Source organism: Pezoporus occidentalis, unplaced genomic scaffold, assembly GCF_034315485.1.
Source record: "Pezoporus occidentalis ecotype Australia unplaced genomic scaffold, CSIRO_AGI_Poc_V1 ctg20, whole genome shotgun sequence".
NCBI classification, from domain to species: Eukaryota; Metazoa; Chordata; class Aves; order Psittaciformes; family Psittacidae; genus Pezoporus; species Pezoporus occidentalis.
Window position 1 is genome coordinate 5,643,725 of NW_026913856.1, and position 12,223 is coordinate 5,655,947.

At 43.2% G+C, this 12,223-nt stretch overlaps 1 protein-coding gene across 1 annotated transcript in view; it reads left to right on the forward strand.

Annotated features, from left to right (window-relative positions):
* The first annotated feature begins 359 nt into the window (after positions 1–359).
* PLCG2 (phospholipase C gamma 2) overlaps positions 360–12,223 on the forward strand; it is a 70,169-nt gene continuing 58,305 nt past the window's right edge. Inside the window, exon 1 of the mRNA XM_062618311.1 lies at positions 360–630. The gene's annotated coding sequence lies outside the window, so the exon portion shown is untranslated. The remainder of the gene's footprint in view (positions 631–12,223) is intronic.

Below are 12,223 nucleotides of genomic sequence, written 5' to 3' on the forward strand. Positions count from 1 at the left end.
GTATTTTCCTTAAAGGCCAGTTGCTGGAATCGGCAGAGTCCATGAGACTCTTAGTGTTTGTTTAAAAAGTAAATTACAAACTCCCTTGGTTACTAAGAAAGCTTAAAAACAGAAAGAGAAGGCACCCCACAGCTTTAGAAAACAGAAAGCAAAGAACTGAAAATTTGCCTAGACAAACCAGAAACTGTAACGACTGTTGTGTTTACCTCGGGTGGGGACATTATTAATATATCACTGCATTATTAATGTGTGATGCAAGTGACTAAGCATGAAAAAAGCTCAGCCCATGAAGTTGACAGAAGAAGAGAGAGTTTGCTGGTTGGAAGTGGCATATTTCAGAATCAAGTGTTCCACTCTCTTTCTTATGACTTCCCTTTTTCTTTTTTTGCCCCTGTTAACCATAACAAAATCTGTCCTTGTGAAGGAGAAGAAAGTGACATTTTTTTTTTAATTTAAATTAACTAAAAGGCCCAGGCTGAAAACTTGATTATAGATTCTGTATGCTTAAGGGGCCTTAACAGTGTGCTTTCACCCAGGTGGAATCAGAGTACAAAGAGGAAGAAACCTTTGTTTCATACTGCCTCGCTAATCTCAGCAGTATATCGTTCATTATTCTGCACAGGATTAAAGGTAAGCTCTGTACTGCTGCCTTTGGGACTCAGCAGGGCTGGTCTCCTTTGCAGAAATGGGGTTAAATACTTCTTGATGTGTGGCAGGAAGGTTCTGGAGAGAAGACAGCTGGGTTTAAATTACTCGGCAGAGCCTTCTATGTTCTAGCTTTTGTCTAATAAAGTACTCTGTAGCTCAGCTCCAAAATAAGAGGAATTTGTTAATCATAAATGAAATCTAAAAAGCATTTTATTTGAAAGAGGGAATGGTATCTTCAAATTACTGGTCTAGTCAAAATAAAAAAGGTGGAAAAAACAGTTTGTGTGTATGAAATTTTTAATATCATTACAAACATACACAAATAGGTTCCAGGACACTCAGCTAAAGATAACCAAGCTATTTTTAATTCCCTCCATTTTGGAGATCAAGCTAAAAAAGCATCTGTAAATTCAATTGCTATGTTCTCTATTCTAAACATTGTCTCCTGTTAAATGACAGATATGTTACACGGTTTCCATTGAAAGAAGGTTGGTTGTTTATTCATGTTCTTCTCACTGTTGGTAAAGTTCAGATTTAGTGTTTGTTCTTAAAACAGCAAATACAGCGTGTAAGTTCAGATTTTCAGTCATATGTTACTGATTGAGGTGTTGGTAGCTGCCACTCACAAACCTATTGCGAAGCTTATGAATTTCGTAGGACAAAAATCTGTTGGGAGATGCAAAAGGCTTCTTATATGTAGTTTTTAATATGATAAGTGAAATAATATGACTCTGTCTATATGTGAACGCATGTATTTGCGAAAGAGCCTGTCATGTGGTGGCTGGTACCTGCTTGAATGTCTGAAAAATGGTCCTTTGCCAACAGAGGCTCTTCTGAAGCTGCAAAGTTAAATTTGCTCTACACGGTACTCAGGAGACCATTACTGCAGACCACGGGCCTCAGCAAATTTGCACAGGTTGCAGCACCGTGTCTTCTCCATCTGCAGGCGCCTGAGCAGGGTACCCCGCAGAGTACACAGCTACTCCGATTTGTTCTGCAAGCTAGAAGGCAGTCTGAGAGACCAGAAAACTGCACCAGCCTATACTAAATATCTAATTTATTCAGTATTTTAGTCATTAGTAGATATATTGTCTAAATTGTCTCCCCCCTCCTCCCCTCGTTAACAAATACGTTAATAAGATTGGGTTTCCATGCTGGGGTCTGTGTACCTCACCCAATACTAACTCCTACCTTGATCTGTTGACGCACAGGATCTCTAACACTGTATATTAAAAAGATGCTTATCATAAAAAGTAGAACAGAAGGTTTTGACCCTTTAATGTGACTCATTCAGTTATGACTGCAGTGCATAAAGATAACAGCAGTTGCAATAACGATTTGCATTCTATACAACTACACTGATCCTAGAGATACACCAGATGGATGCTCTTCCAAGGCACAGGCATCTGCAATGCATATCCCAGAAGAGTATTTCTCATTCTACCCCTATTCAGAAATTACCACTCAAGTACATCATTAATTTTTCAACCGTATTTTGATTTTAGTGAGAATTTGACAGGTGTTTTTACATGATTACATGCTTATTTGTATTAAGACCAGTGCTCTCTCTCCATGCCTAGTGCTTTGATTAGCTAGAGGGCTTTTCTAAACTTTTCTGATGTAGCATGTGTTGGATTAAAGCTGATCTTTGCATGAGTGAGCACAGATGGAAGGAACTTCTCCTCCCTTCCTGTGTGCCCTGAAGGAAGGCCTTAGACAACAATAAATCCCTGCAATCAGCCATGTATAAAGTGGCTATATAAAGCCATAAGGAGAAAGTCCTGGGTTATGTCTGTTTAGTGGCCCCAGGAGAGCTTCTACCACAGTAGTAAAGTCAATGTTAAGAAGACTTCTGCAGAACCAGAGGAAAATGGGTAATGACCAGCGACACAGCTCATTGCATCAGTGCTCGGTGTATGTTCTTGTCAGTGCAGCACACCATAAGATCCCTCCAGGGCCCCCTGCGATGAGTTCAGAGCAATGGTTAACTGCTCCAGTTTGGCCTTGCTCATTGCCGTGCCCAGCCTGACTTAAGTTACCCTTCTTTGTGCCTCTCAGAGCTTACAAGTGTGAGACTGGGAGGCTAAAGCAGATGATAGCAGAGCACTCTTCTCTCCTAAACTCACCCTGGGTGCTACTCTGTAGTGGGAAAGAATTTAAAGGCTGAAAGGTAACAAGGGGGAAGAGCTGGACTTTTGGTGAGCTGCAACTCACTCCATCCAGAACTATTGTCAAATGCTGTCTTTTCCCCCAGTGCTTCCCACTTGCAATCATACTGGTTTTAGGGGAGATTTCATTAGCTAAGAAAGCACAGGAGAAAAGTTTTCCTGGTTCCCTACACAGCCTCGTGCAGTTTACCTGTTCTGCTGAGGCCTTGCTAACATTAAATTGCTCACTGTTTATAGCTGCTGGCATTTTATCTCTGTGGATGCAGTGGCTGTAGTATTTTACATTTCATCTGAAGGTGTGACCGCAGGCCCTTTAAATAACTGGTGTTCTGTGCAGCGAGCAAAACTGGCGCAAGACACTGAATAAGTAGTTAGTATGTGCATAAAAAAACACACCTTGACACTTAGTTCAGATTTCTCACGTCTTTTTAAGTTTCTATTGATCATCCCAAGTCACAGAGCGAAGTTTCTGACCAACTGAAACTTAAAAAAAAAGAATTCTGACAAGTGAAAAGTTTTTTTCTGGCATAACTTGCTTTGCTATGAGGAAATACCATTCCTAAGTCAGGATACTAGCATAAAACCTGGAAGCCATATTCTGCCCAAGGCATTCTACTGCTATGAGATCTCTGGCAAACCTCCTCACTCTCTGGGCCTCATGCCTTTGAAAATGTGAAATATACTTTCCTATTTTTTTTTTTATTGTTTTGACATCTAGAAATTAAGATTAGTGCAGAAATTGGAAAGGACAGTGCTGTAATTTGTGTATAAGGACAGAGAGCAGTAACTCCTCAGAAATTGTTTTAAACATACTGCTTGCAAATCAGAAGGGACAGGGGGATTGAACTGAGTAGCTGAATGTTCTAGGATTCAGACAAACATTGCAGCAGGCAACAGGCCAGGCACTTAAAAGAGCAACCTCCCTTCCTTCATGTCAGCTTTTCTGCTAGCAACTCAAGTAGTTTATCTAAATCAATATTTACTTTAAATATTATGATTAAGTGACAATAATTTACCAAGATTAAAATGAAGCTGTGATAAGAACGGAGCCAAACATACATTAGAACACTTTTAACAAGAAATACACTTTGCAAGGAGGGTGGACCCCACTATGCTGAGATGTGCTGAGGGTGTCAGACCTGTCACACCATATGGTTGTGTTTGAAGGTGGGTCCCCATAAAGGTCGTGATTTAGGTTGTGCTGCTATGACTGGAAAATATTCTCAGAGGTCAGCTTTGTGCTACAAAGGCCCTTTGAGACACTAAAGATGATCCTAAAAACCCAATCAAGGCTTTCCAGCATAGCTGAAGCTATTGCTGTGAGGTGCTGGGATGATACAGGACTGTTCCACTAGTGACAACAATCACTGGAAGGGGCATCCTTTCCCTCCTCCCTCCAGACAGCAGCAATTGGTGCCATCTCAACAGTGGAACAGGGCAGCTGGGCAATGGCTGATGGGCCACCACGAGCAACCTCAAGTTAAGGACTAGCCTTATTACTATGTCTTGTACATAAGCAAATTTGTGTTCTTTGACAAGAGAGGAACTTTACAAAACAAATGAGTTTTTTAATAAAACATAAAAAAAATAAAGCAAGATGTCCTCTGCATTCACTGGCCCCTAGGATTCCAGCAGCCAAGCAGTTCACGTGGATGTGTGTGCAAATACCCTATTATACATCCATCCAAGAAGCAGTACACAGCTCTCCCGAGGTAATACCACTCCACTTACAGGAACTGTCTTCAGCTAGTCTTAAATGATCACAGACTTCTCTCCCACAGGTTGGCACTTGCTTTCTGATATGAAACAGGAATGACACCTAGTCCTGAGAAGGTGGCACGCAATTTCATTTGATGACCAATGTAAAATCTTCTTCAGAGTCCTGCAGGTGAAAAGTTCATAAAAGAAAAGCTTGAAAGTGAAGTTTTCTCTACAAAACTTCTGCTTCTAGGTTTTGTAATGAGAAAATCTACCTGAGTTACCGTGCATCCCGCTAAGGAGTGTAAATACTATGATGGTGCTAGATAACCTGTCAGTAAGAGTCTCTAAAATAGTTGTTCCCCCTGCCTAACGACTCTTTAACATTTCTTGCAACTGATGGGATAAAGCTATTCCACCTCTATCTTCTACATAAAAGCTGTATTTTCTTTACAGCTCCTGTGAGGAAGTGGCACCAGTTTTGTGATCATAATTTATTATATCCATGAGGCCACATAGCAATAGCTGTGACTCTGGTTCACGCCTTGCTTTATTCTTCAGGGGAATTAATCAAAACTGCATTACCAAATATGACAATAAGGCAAGGTTGAAGTTTCCAAGGCTGTATTTAGGAAAGTGTCAGTGCCAACACTATAAATTCAATTTTTTGAGGGATTTGTAATTGAAATGTAAAAATATACTCCCAGCTGAAAGACTCTCTTTTCAGATCTTAAAATACGAACTGTGATTATATTTTTTAACAATTCAAGGACCCTTTTAAAATTATAAAAAGAAAGTTAAACTGGGAAAAAAATGAAAAAAGGAAGGAAGATTTTATTCTAGTGGCTAACCTTCCTTTTAAACACACAGGCTTTGCTGGGCCAGATTCAACTCAGAGAACTGATTTTCCCACACCTCTCCTCAGTACATGTATACAGGGTTTTTTTTTGCTGAGGACTGAACCCATCACCTGATAATTATCTGTGACTGTGAAGTCCATAGTCTTTACAGGGAATTCTGTTGTCTGTGTGCTTTTGAGGTTTGACATCTGGATGACAGAGCTGCTGATTCTGACAGTAACTGGAACCTTCAGTTGTGATTGCGAGAGTGTCTGAGTACACTTCTGGAGTACTGGATGTGCTGAGTTACCATTTATTGGTTTGTTTTTAAGGATTGCTTGCTTCATCTCTATATGGCTGAGATTTTGTTACATCCAGCAATTCAATGTTATGATCTCCACTGCAGCTATGATATTCTTCCATAGACAAATTCTCTCTGTTTGATGACTCTTAAGAGAGAGTTTAATGAGATAACTCTAGGGTTGTGCAAGAAACGTTGGGAGGTTTTAGTCTTCCTTCCAGGACACCACTGAAGCACAACCACACTGAAATATGTCTAGACCAAAGCTGGGTATACTTTGCAGTAGTGCTTCACTTCTGCAGCAAAGTCTCTGAGTATCATAAAGATGGTCAACTACATGCCTGTGTGGCTTGCGAGTTGTTCAAGGGTGGTTCCTGTGCTGAAGCTATGCCATATTAGGAGGCTGTTTGTACTTGGGCAAGTGAAGCAGAACCAGGAGAGGCTGCTGAGGTTGGTATTTGCTGTAACTCAGATTCACTGTCAACGTACCCAGATGAATTCTGGATCTGACAGCTGGAATTCAGAGCATACTGTTATCTCCTGCTTGTAAAATGCCCACGATCTTGTGCACCCTTTGGCTTTCTGTGGTGTGGAGTGTGTACTTTGTGGCTTCGACCATACAAATGTTTTCGTATTAGCTTTTGCAGCTGGGGAAGTTGGCTGCTTGGTGCTAGCATTCTGTCACCCTTCACATAATTTCAAAGGCAGCTTCAACAGGAAACATTGAAGGCTTTAAAGATGAAAGGGTAAAAACAAAGCATGGGAGAGACATCTTGGTGTGACTGATACATATTTTACTATTCCTGTTTTTTTTGACTATCATGTCTCCTGTTAAGATGTTGTTCTGTGAGTTCGTAACTGCGTCACATGTTAGGAAGGGGGTCTGACTTGTGGAAAAATGTGAAGAGTCTTTAGCAAGGCAGCTCGTGAAATAACGAAGGATGATGAGCTTGTAATGGTCATTTTTTTTTATTTTGCATTGAAAATGATCCACACCCTTCACAGGTATTAGGTTTCAGGCTTTGTTTCCTTTTGTGGTGGTATATTTTGAATGCACTTGTCAATTCTGATCCTGATAAATCAGACTTATGTAAAACTCTCTGGTGCTTTTAACTATGATAAAGACTTGTTAGTTTGGCTTTGTGAGGAGTTTCCCAAATTGTCCCTACAGCTTTTGCTGGGTACAATTGACATTTTCTTCTCTTTCTAGGTAGCTAGGTAATAGTGCTGTTGATGTTTGCAAAACTTGTCCCTACCCCATTCCAGGTATCATTTTGTTTCAGTCATTTCTGCGTGTCTAGGGTGTATTTATAAAATATAATGTTTGGCTACTGTTTAACCATTCATAAAACTGAGTGAAATTATGGGAAACATTTATTTCCTTGCAGTAGATTAGATTCTAGTCTGTTAAAAGGCGTCCTTCTCACTCCTTTGTGCCAGCTACCAGTGTTGGGAGGAGAGGAGATGAAGAGCTACCTCTGCCAGACTTCAATGTTTGGGAACCAACATTTGGAACATGGGTTCTGCTGTTGTAACATGGAGCAGCCCTTGCAGAAATGGCCAAGAGCTTCCCCTGCACAGGGAAATGTGTTCCTTACAAACACTGTGACATTCCTAGCTTTGGCTTCTAGGCATTTGTTTTGTAGTCCTCTGAACTCGGTAGTCCAGAGGAGGACCACGAGGATGATGAGGGGACTGGAGCACCTCCGGTATGAAGATAGGCTGAGGAAGTTGGGGCTGTTCAGCCTGGAGAAGAGAAGGCTGCGTGGAGACCTCATAGCAGCCTTCCAGTATCTGAAAGGGGCCTATAGGGATGCTGGAGAGGGACTCTTCTTTAGGGACTGTAGTGATAGGACAAGGGGTAACGGGTTAAAACTTAAACAGAGGTTTAAGTTTAAATTGGATATAAGGAAGAAGTTCTTTACTGTAAGGGTGGTGGGGCACTGGAATGGGTTGCCCAGGGAAGCTGTGAATGCTCCATCCCCGGGGGTGTTCAAGGCCAGGTTGGACAGACCCTTGGGTGACACGGTTTAGTGTGAGGTGTCCCTGCCGATGGCAGGGGGCTAGGAACTGTTTGATCTTAAGGTCCTTTCCAACCCTAAGTATCCCATGAGCCTATGAACTGCTGTGACTTGTCCCATTTTCTGCCTGTGAACACAGGAACTTTCTCCAGGTTTGTCAAATTGGTCTGGGACAAACCCCAATACCTCAAATTCTACAGCAGTACTGGGGCTTGACCTCAGAACAGTATGACGTGTTGTCCCTGCTCTTCTGAATCCTAACCTGGTAAATACTTTCAGTACCGCCGATTGTAAGCTGAAGTGGTTGTGTTACATCGCACTTTTTAAGCGATCCACTACAACGAGTAAATTTTGACTTGAAAACCTTAACTCCAGTGACAGTAAAGTTCTAAAGCCTTTCCCTAAACCCGCTCTCTCAAAGTTCCGTTCGGTACGGCAATTCCCAGCCGCGCTAGAGACCTTTCCTCTCCGCACGAGCAGAACATACAAACTGCTAAGCGGCGGGGCAGCACCGCGCCGCCCGACACGGCAGGAGGGGGCACAGCGCGGCTCTCCCTCCCGCCTCACGGTGCCTGTGGGGCCCGCAGGGGACAGCGGCAGCGGGGAGCTCGCCTCGACACCCGCACCGCGGGGAGGCGGAGAAAGGGGGGGGGGGGGGGGGGTGTGAAGAGCCCCGTCCTGCTGAGGAGCGGTAGCACCGGCCCGGACCCGCCTGAGGGGAACTGGCACCGAGCGCCCAGCCAGCCCCGCGCGCCAGGAGGTGGCCGTAGGGGGGGGGTCACGTGACCCCGCCCCTTCCCGGTTGCGGCAGAAGCAGAAGCGGGAGCCCCGGGAGCGCGGCGGGACGGAGCTCCCCCGCCGCTGCCAGGTGAGGGCGGTCCCCGTGGATGGGGCAGCAGGTGCCGCTGGGCTGGGGCGGAGCAGCCGCGTCCCGCGCAGGTTTCACGCCGTGGGTGCGAGGGAGGGTCGTAGGGGGTGAGGCATGGGCGGGCTGCGCAGCAGCAGGTGCGAGGGAAGGCCGTGCCGGCGTGCCTGGCGCTGCCCTGAACGGGACAGGGGCTCCTTGAGGGGACCCCGCCGCCCCGCACCCTGTGGCCGCTCTCCGCCGCAGGCCAGGCTGCCGTAGAAAAAGGAAGGGAACCTTCAACTTGTGCCTGACAGCAGCCCTGTGCCGTGCATGGCTCTGCCCAGGGTGAGGGCCCCAGCGTGGGGCCTCCAGGCCATGACAAGTGTGCAGCCAGCCTTCCTGGTGCGGTTCCACTGCCCTGCGTTGGTCTGAGGGCCGCAGCTGCGTCGCGGGGCAATGCACAAAGACCCATGCGTTGATTGTAATTTACTAGCTCTGTGGTACTGCTGTGTTGGCGGTGGACATGCATACTGGCGGTGCTGTGCTTGGGTGAGGTGATGTCCTAAATTAATCCAAAGGCAGGATGCAGTGGTCCTTTTGCAGTGCTGAAAGCACAAAGAAACTTATAAATTGATGAGTCAAACTTTGAATAGCACTTCTTGGATATACTCATGAGCCTGGAAAGTACCTGCTGTGTCATGTAGGTGAAGTTTTAACAGAGTATCGATTCACCAGTGCTTATCTGTGATGTTCTTTACTAGCATGTACATTTGTAGTTAGCCTTTAGTACAGTTTTTCCTCTCTTTGTGTTATCATAAAGGGAGTTAAGAGTTGTAGACTGATCTTCAGATAAGAAGGGTTTGTTTCTGTAAAGTAGTGTAATAAAGTAAAACTAACTACACAGATTTCTGGGTAGATTAAGTAGCTTTTTTTTCCTGTGTCTATGTTCACTTGCTTACTTGTAGTGAGTCTTTCTGACTTTTTAGTCCCAATCAGTCTGGCTTTTCAATTAAAAAAAGTATCAAAACTACTCTTACTACACAAACAGTAACAGATGGTCCCAGTTCTGTATGTGGTACAGGACACCATCAATATTTAGCTCCTATGGTGGCTGTAATCAGAAGGAAACAGTCATATATTGGTGTGTGTGTCTGAACTGGAGCTTATGATATGTTTCTGTGATTGCTAGCTCACTTGTTGAATCGTGTAAGTGAAGTGGGGGTTCTTTCTACTTTAGGCTTCAATAGCTCTTCGGCAGAAGAGCAATAATGCTTCTGTTGCTCATAAGGGTGTCTTTAGCTCATACCCTGCTGGCTTAGAGGTATGCAGAAAATGGGGCAAGGAGGCTCATTATAGAGCTCTGTCTGTGTGAATAGGTAGAAATAGTGTTGATTCAAATAGTTGTGCAGTGATGGGTATAAGAAGGCTGAGGGGCACCTGTGGGTACATGTAAGAATCTTAATATTTAAAATATTAGCTCTAATAACAAGGGCTTCTGTTAGTTTTTTTTGGAGGTCTAATATGTTTTACTGTCAGGCAGCTCAATGTGACATTATTCTGAAACTGGAGCAGGTTGCCAAAGCAGGAGACAAGTGGTTAGTGGTAATGAGCAAATGTAACAGAACTCTTTCCACCTTTTCTGGTGAAGTAGATATCTTCAACTACAGCATTGTTTCACAATAAGTTAAAAACTACGGCTTAGGATTTAAGTTAGTCTAAAACTGCTCTTTGCTCTGTTTTTGGAAGAAAGAGCTACTTTAAAAGGGGAAGTCCAGTATTTTATATTCAGCGGAAACTGTTTTAAGAAGCTGCCTCTGAGAGGCAGTTCCTTTGTACATAGGGACTAATTTGTCAAAAATACTGGCGGCATTGCCTTTATATTAAATAGCTATACTTAGAAACTCCTTGTTGTTCTAAGTCATGTTTCATTTTACATCTGCACCTTGTTCTGTGAAAAGCAGAGAAGATGTATAATTTGTTATAGTCTCCTGAAAAACTATGCTCATTGAAAAGTTGAGGGGTTTATTATTGCAGTGAATTGTTACTGAAATGGTTAAACCTTGTTCCAAATCACAGCATATTCCTTTTATTACAATTCTTAATGTAAAGAGTGAAGTGAGAAGATGGGGTTTCTTTGTCAGAAAACCAGACATGCTACAAAGATTCTGTTTTTTTTTGTTTTCCCTTCCTTTCATTTCTGTTATTACAAGTCAGTGTAGCAAGACGAGTGTGGCTGTCTTGTTAGGGGCAAGCCCATGCTAATTTAAATGATCATCTGATTAGTTCCAGGGAATCAAAGAGGATCAGTTACATTCTGGCTAAAATCTTCTGCTGCTTGTTAAACTTAAAAGTTGTCTGCTCTCTTTCACTTGTAGGATTGGGATATATATATATATTTCAGTATTCCAAGGATATTCAATTTTCATATTAAAATAACAATTTATAGATACTAAGTACCAAATAACCGGTAAAATGTTTTGCAAAACACAGAGTGAGATGTGGTTCATGCTGTAGAGCATTTTAGGTTCACTGTGGGCAGTGCTGAAGAGACCACTCTGTAGTTAAGAAGGGACTATTGTTGTCTTCTCTGTAAAGGAAAAAGGTGTTTATTGGATTGGTAGAATTTAAAAAGGGATTGGGATGGCTGCACCAAACTGCTTCAGACAGATTGCACGGAAAGCAGCTAGTGACACACTGTTGAAAGACAGTTTTGTGGTATTAATGGGAGCAGAAAAAAGCACTCTTTAGTGAAGAGTAGGTCAGGAGATAGTGACATGGGGGAGGAGGATCAGAAGAAGGGGAAGCGAGAAGTGTCATGGTTGAATTAGCTATCAACACGGAAACTGAAACTGCTTATGACGGAGAGTAGTGGACTGAGGAGAGAGGAACAGAACCAGAGGAGATGCTGTGGCTGGTGACTGCATGTGCACAGAGATTTTTTTAAACTTTTCCTATTCAGGGTTGTGGTTAAGGGGGGTGTTTGGGAACTGTGGGGCAGCAGCGCCTGCTACTTGTGTGAAAACGATACGCTTCCTTCTTTGTGCATGGATGAAAGAGCAGGTTCCAGGGCATCCTGTTTGCAAATAATATTGCAGAGGAGTGTTTGGGCTTGTAGTTAGCTTTTGATGCAGTGATGTGTGGGAGACCAAAGCACAGAAACTCATGAGAGCTGCTGCACACGCATTTCTCTTTTGCCTGTTTTATGCCAAGATGTGTCCCAAAGCGTGCATACAAATACCTGCCACGTGACATGTGAGTAAGGAGAAGTAGACTGTGTAGGAGAAACAGCCTTAAGTTTCAAAAGGGCATAAACTGAGTCGTCTTAGACAAAGCCAGCATTTGTTTCAGTATTTGTATTTAGTCATATTTTCCCCTCATTTTCTTTAAATCTCTGAGGAGGACCGTTAGCTGGTTTGAATTTTCATATAGCTCTCACATAGGTTTAAATTCTTACATAACGCAAGAGTTCACACAAGCTGGTGTCGTTATTTCATGTGTTATCTTGTCACTGGATTGGTAGGCTTCCATCATCAGCACTTCCTCGCTCCTGATGTAGTATCAGGAAGATGGCAGCTCTGGCCGAAGTGCCTGTGATGCTTCTCAGACTTCAGAGGTCTCTTCAGGCAGCAAGCTCATGCTTCATTAGTAATACAGGGCAAAGAAGAACAACAAATTTGCCGCTGTTCACCATGGAAACAGTA